The following is a 6498-nucleotide window of genomic DNA, read 5'->3' as shown; positions in this document are numbered from 1 at the left end:
ATGGAGCGCATCATTGGTGCGCTCCGAAGTGTGCTCCAAGGTGCGCACCTCTGGTGTGCTCCAAAGCTCTCTCTAGCTGCGTGCACCTGCCCCGGCCGCGCACCCGGCCCCGCCCAGCTTCGCTCACCTGTCCCGGGCGTCTGGTGCGGAACCTTAGAGTAAGAAACATCACCGTGCACCTTGGCCAACGTGCGCGACTCGACCGAGCGCGCACTGGCCGAGGTGCACACCGATTTCACCTGGGTGCGCGCGCAGCACCTCGGGCGCACCGGGGTGCGCGCACAACGCCCGGGTTGCACCGTGGCCTGTGTGCTCGGGGCGCCTCGGGTGCGCGCTCGGTGTCGCCCCCCGCGCGCGCGGTAGTGCGGGCAGCGCACCCCGGCCCGGCCCGGCCCCGACGAGAACGCAAACGGGCAAAAGGTTTATTCAAATAGCATTGCGACGCCCGGCGAAAAACTAAAAAAGGGTGCAACACCGGGACTTCCCGGGAGGTCACCCATCCCAGTACTACTCCGGCCCAAGCGCGCTTAACTGCGGAGTTCTGATGGGATCCGGTGCACTAACGCTGGTATGATCGCACCCGTTATGAGCTTGTCGCAGTGTGTACTTAGCAAACCGCGACCCACGTGCGAATCCACCCCGGCCACCCACCCCCGTCGAGGTGCACACCCTCCCTCGCGAAGTGCGCCCCGTTCGCCAAGTGTGAGCCCTGCCCGGGTGCGCGCACCTTGCTAGGGCGTCGGGTGTGCACCCGGCCCGGCCTACGTGCGTGCACCTGGACGGGGCGTCGTGTGCGTGCAGTGTCCCGTCTGCAACGCGGTGCCCACACACCACCTCGGGCGCAACGACCTGCGCTCACATGTGGGCCGAGTGCACCTTGGTGCATGTTCGGGGCGCCTCGGGTGCACGCTCGATCTTGCCCCGGTGCACCAAGGCGCTCGGTTTGCCCCGGGTGCGCACTTGGTGCAAGGTGGGCACCCAAAATAGGGATCAAGCACCAAAACACAAGTTTCGGGATGCAAAATGGGACCCAAGGACCACAAATGCGTTCCAAGACCCATGATGGGTCCACGAGAACAAAAATGTGTTCCGAGACTTAATAAACAAATATTGGGTTTTAGGAGAAGAAACATGCTCTGATGCCCAAAACGAGAATCGACCCCGAAAAGGCCACAGGCCAAAAGTGGGATGCGAGACAAAAAAAAATGGGACCCGAGGACCAAAATTGGGTTCCCAGGTCGAAGACAGGGCAACCGGACAAGAAACGACCTCTAAGGCTCGAAATGAGTCCCGACGACTAAAACTTGACAAGAAGCACCCATCAGGCACCCAACTCGACACCCATGGGATGCCGACCCACCCGGGCTTCCACCTAGCACACCTTGGCACCCACCCACCCTCGCACCCAACCTCGCACCCAACTTAGCACCTTTGAACCCACATTGGCACTCACCCTGACCCTGGCACCTTGGAACCCACATTGGCACTCACCTTGACCCTGGCACCCACCTTTGCACTCACCTTGGGACCCACCCTGGCTCCCACCTCGGCACCCACCCAGACACCCACCTTGGTTCCTTGGCACCCACCTTGGATCCTTGGCACCCACCCCGACACCCACCTTGGCACGCAACTTGGCTACTTGCCACCCACCTTGGCTCCTTGACGCCCACCCCGACAACCACCCCGTGACCTACCCTGGCTAGGGTTGGTGCACACCCACCCTGGTGCCCACCTTGGCACCCACCCCATGACCCACCTTGGCACGCACCTTAGTACCCACCCCGTTACCCACCCTAGGACCCACCCCGTGACCCACCTTGGCCAGGGTGGGTGCCTTGGTGCGCACAACTTGCCTGGGCTGCACACCAGGGCGGGCTCAAGATGGCACCCGCGTTCCGTTTTTTTCACTATCTTTCAAAACGGAAATTTTAAAATCTCGTTTTTTTTTTTTTTTTGCCTTTTCTGGAAATTAGTGAAGGCAGCGCATCAAAGGTGCGCAATGCTGGTGCGAACCCGGGAGCGCTCCGATGTGTGCTCCAAGGTGCGGCGTGCACGAAGTCCGAGCCCGGCTTGCCCCGGGTGCGCACCTCGCGTGCACCTTCGCCGGGGTGAGCACCTTGGCTGGGTTGCGCGCCCTGGTGCGCACCAAGGAGCGCTCTGAAGTGTGCTCCAAGGTGCGGCGTGCACGAAGTCGGAGCTCGGTTTGCCCCGGGTGTGCACCTCGGGTGCGCACCTCGCGTGCACCTTCGCTGCGGTGGGCACCTTGGCTGGGTTGCGCGCCTTGGTGGGCACCATGCAGTGCACGAAGTCGGAGCCCGGTTTGCCCCGGGCGCGCACCTCCGCCAGGGTGGGCACCTTGGTGCGCACAACTTGCCTGGGCTGCGCACCAGGAAGGGCTCAAGATGGCACCCGCGTTCCGTTTTTTTCACTATCTTTCAGAACGGAAATTTTAAAATATCGTTTTTTTTTGCCTTTTCTGGAAATTAGTGAAGGCAGCGCATCAAAGGTGCGCAACGCTGGTGCGAACCTGGGAGCGCTCCGATGTGTGCTCCAAGGTGCGGCGTGCACGAAGTCGGAGCCCGGTTTGCCCCGGGTGCGCCCTGGTGGGCACCATGGTGCGCACCAAGGAGCGCTCCGAAGTGTGCTCCAAGGTGCGGCCTGCACGAAGTCGGAGCCCGGTTTGCCCCGGGCGTGCACCGCGGGTGGGCACCTTGGTGCGCATGCCTTGCCTGGGCTGCGCACCAGGGCGGGCTCAAGATGGCACCCGCGTTCCGTTTTTTTCACTATCTTTCAAAACGGAAATTTTAAAATCTCATTTTTTTTTGCCTTTTCTGGAAATTAGTGAAGGCAGCGCATCAAAGGTGCGCACCTCGCTGCCCACCACGGTGCGCAACGCCGGTGGGCACCCGGGAGTGCTTCGAAGTGTGCTCCAAGGTGCTGCGTGCACGTTGTCGGAGCCCGGTTTGCCCCGGGTGCGCACCTCGCGTGCACCTTCGTCGGGGTGGGCACCTTGGCTGGGTTTGCCCCGGCTGCGCTCCGAAGCGGGGTTATTGGAGCGCCGCCTCTTTTTTTGTCGGAGCGTTTGGTGGGGTTTCTCGCATTGGCTCTTCCCAGGCCCGGTTGCCACCCTGGCGCGCACGAAGTCGGAAGTAGGGTTAATTGCCCGGGTGCGCACCTTTGCCAGGGTGGGCACCTTACCTGGGCTGTGCACCAGGGCGGGCTCAAGATGGCACCCGCGTTCCGTTTTTTTCACTATCTTTCAAAACGGAAATTTTAAAATCTCCTCTTTTTTTTGCCTTTTCTGGAAATTAGTGAAGGCAGCGCATCAAAGGTGCGCACCTCGCTGCCCACCTTGGTGTGCTCTGAGGTGCGCACCCGAGAGCGCTACGAAGTGTGCTCCAAGGTGCGGCGTGCACGTTGTCGGAGCCCGGTTTGCCCCGGGTGCGCACCTCGCCTGCACCTTGGCCGGGGTGGGCACCCTGGCTGGGTTTGCCCAGGGTGCGCTCCGAAGCGGGGTTACTGGAGCGCCCCCTCTTTTTTTGTCAGAGCGTTTGGTGGGGTTTCTCGCATTGGCTCTTCCCAGGCCCGGTTGTTGGGTGCGCTCCCACCCTGGCGCGCGCGAAGTTGGAAGTTGGGTTAATTGCCCGGGCGCGCACCTTCGCCAGGGTGGGCACCTTGGTGCGCACACCTTGGCTGGGCTGCGCACCAGGGCGGGCTCAAGATGGCACCAGCATTCCCTTTTTCTCACTATCTTTCAAAACGGAAATTTTAAAATCTCGTTTTTTTTTGCCTTTTATGGAAATTAGTGAAGGCATCGCATCAAAGGTGCGCACCTCGCTGCCCACCTTGGTGTGCTCCGAGGTGCCCACCACGGTGCGCTCCGAGGTGCCCACCACGGTGCGCAACGCCGGTGCGAACCCGGGAGCGCCCCGATGTGTGCTCCAAGGTGCGGCGTGCACGAAGCCGGACCCCGGTTTGCCCCGGGTGCGCACCTCGCGTGCACCTTGGTGCGCACACCTTGGCTGGGTTGCGCGGCCTGGTGGGCACCATGGTGCGCACCAAGGAGCGCTCCGAAGTGTGCTCCAAGGTGCGGCGTGCACGAAGTCCTAGCCCGGTTTGCCCCGGGTGCGCACCTTCGCCGCGGTGGGCACCATGGCGTGCACGAAGTCGGAGCCCGGTTTGCCCCGGGTGCGCACCTCGCGTGCACCTTCGCCGGGGTGGGCACCTCGGCTGGGTTGCGCGCCCTGGTGCGCACCAAGGAGCGCTCCGAAGTGTGCTCCAAGGTGCGGCGTGCACGAAGTCGGAGCCCGGTTTGCCCCGGGTGCGCACCTTCGCCGCGGTGGGCACCCTGGTGCGCACCATGGCGTGCACGAAGTCGGAGCCCGGTTTGCCCCGGGTGCGCACCTCGCGTGCACCTTCGGCGGGGTTGCGCGCCCTGGTGCGCACCAAGGAGCGCTCCGAAGTGTGCTCCAAGGTGCGGCGTGCACGAAGTCGGAGCCCGGTTTGCCCCGGGTGCGCACCTCGCGTGCACCTTCGGCGGGGTTGCGCGCCCTGGTGGGCACCATGGTGCGCACCAAGGAGCGCTCCGAAGTGTGCTCCAAGGTGCGGCGTGCACGAAGTCGGAGCCCGGTTTGCCCCGGGTGCGCACCTCGCGTGCACCTTCGCCGCGGTGGGCACCATGGCGTGCACGAAGTCGGAGCCCGGTTTGCCCCGGGTGCGCACCTCGCGTGCACCTTCGCCGGGGTGGGCACCTCGGCTGGGTTGCGCGCCCTGGTGCGCACCAAGGAGCGCTCCGAAGTGTGCTCCAAGGTGCGGCGTGCACGAAGTCGGAGCCCGGTTTGCCCCGGGTGCGCACCTCGCGTGCACCTTCGCCGCGGTGGGCACCATGGCGTGCACGAAGTCGGAGCCCGGTTTGCCCCGGGTGCGCACCCCGCGTGCACCTTCGCCGGGGTGGGCACCTCGGCTGGGTTGCGCGCCCTGGTGCGCACCAAGGAGCGCTCCGAAGTGTGCTCCAAGGTGCGGCGTGCACGAAGTCGGAGCCCGGTTTGCCCCGGGTGCGCACCTCGCGTGCACCTTCGCCGCGGTGGGCACCTTGGCTGGGTTGGGCACCATTGAGCGCTCCGAAGTGTGCTCCAAGGTGCGCACCATGGCCCTCCAAGGTGCGCAGCATGGCGTGCACGAAGTCGGAGCCCGGTTTGCCCCGGGTGCGCACCTCGCGTGCACCTTCGCCAGGGTGGGCACCTCGGTGCGCACACCTTCTCAATGTTTTCTTGCCTTTTCTGGAAATTGGTGAAGGCAGCGCATCAAAGGTGCGCACCTCGGTGTGCTCCGAGGTGCGAACCCGAGAGCGCTCCGAGGTGCCCACGAAGTCGAAAGTCGGGTTAATTGCATTGTTTTCCCCGGGTGCGCTCCGAGGTGCGCAACATCGGTGCGCACCAAGGAGGGCTCCGAAGTGTGCTCCAAGGTGCGCACGATTCGGAGCTCGGTTTGCCCGGGGTGCGCACACCTTGGCTGGGTTGCGCACCCTTTGTGCGCTCCAAGGTGCGCACGAAGTCGGAGCTCGGTTTGCCCCGGGTGCGCACCTTCGCCAGGGTGCGCACCTTGATGCGCACGCCTTGGCTGGGCTGCGCACCTTGGTGGGCGCCATGGTGCGCACCTTTCGTGCGCTCCAAGGTGCGCACGAAGTCGGAGCTCGGTTTGCCCCGGGTGCGCACCTTGGTGGGCGCCATGGTGCACTCCGAGGTGCCCAAGATTGGTGCGCACCAAGGAGCGCTCCGAAGTGCGCTCCAAGGTGCGCAGGTGCGCGCGAAGTCGAAAGTTGGGTTAATTGTCCGGTTTGCCTCGGGTGCGCACCTTGCGTGCACCTTCGCCAGGGTGGGCGCCTTGGTGCGCACACCTTGGCTGGGCTGCGCACCCGGGCGCGCACACCTTGGCACCCGCGTTTCCTTCATTTTAAATTTTTTTTTTTTACAATCTCTCAAGTGGGAAATTCTATAATCTCAACTTTTTTTGCCTTTTCAGGAAACTTTTGAATGGAGCGCATCATTGGTGCGCTCCGAAGTGTGCTCCAAGGTGCGCACCTCTGGTGTGCTCCAAAGCTCTCTCCAGCTGCGTGCACCTGCCCCGGCCGCGCACCCGGCCCCGCCCAGCTTCGCTCACCTGTCCCGGGCGTCTGGTGCGGAACCTTAGAGTAAGAAACATCACCGTGCACCTTGGCCAACGTGCGCGACTCGACCGAGCGCGCACTGGCCGAGGTGCACACCGATTTCACCTGGGTGCGCGCGCAGCACCTCGGGCGCACCGGGGTGCGCGCACAACGCCCGGGTTGCACCGTGGCCTGTGTGCTCGGGGCGCCTCGGGTGCGCGCTCGGTGTCGCCCCCCGCGCGCGCGGTAGTGCGGGCAGCGCACCCCGGCCCGGCCCGGCCCCGACGAGAACGCAAATGGGCAAAAGGTTTATTCAAATAGCATTGCGACGCCCGGCGAAAAACTAAGAA

General features: G+C 63.9%; 1 non-coding gene across 1 annotated transcript; it reads right to left on the bottom strand.

Moving 5' to 3' along the window:
* Positions 1-463: 463 nt before the first annotated feature.
* On the bottom strand, positions 464-582 carry LOC131865312 (5S ribosomal RNA). The gene has a single exon (XR_009364040.1). It is a non-coding gene; the product is annotated as a 5S ribosomal RNA (ribosomal RNA).
* Positions 583-6498: the final 5916 nt, after the last annotated feature.

Source organism: Cryptomeria japonica, unplaced genomic scaffold (genome assembly GCF_030272615.1).
Source record: "Cryptomeria japonica unplaced genomic scaffold, Sugi_1.0 HiC_scaffold_108, whole genome shotgun sequence".
In the NCBI taxonomy this organism is placed as follows: Eukaryota; Viridiplantae; Streptophyta; class Pinopsida; order Cupressales; family Cupressaceae; genus Cryptomeria; species Cryptomeria japonica.
This window is presented reverse-complemented; position numbering and strand designations above follow the sequence as displayed.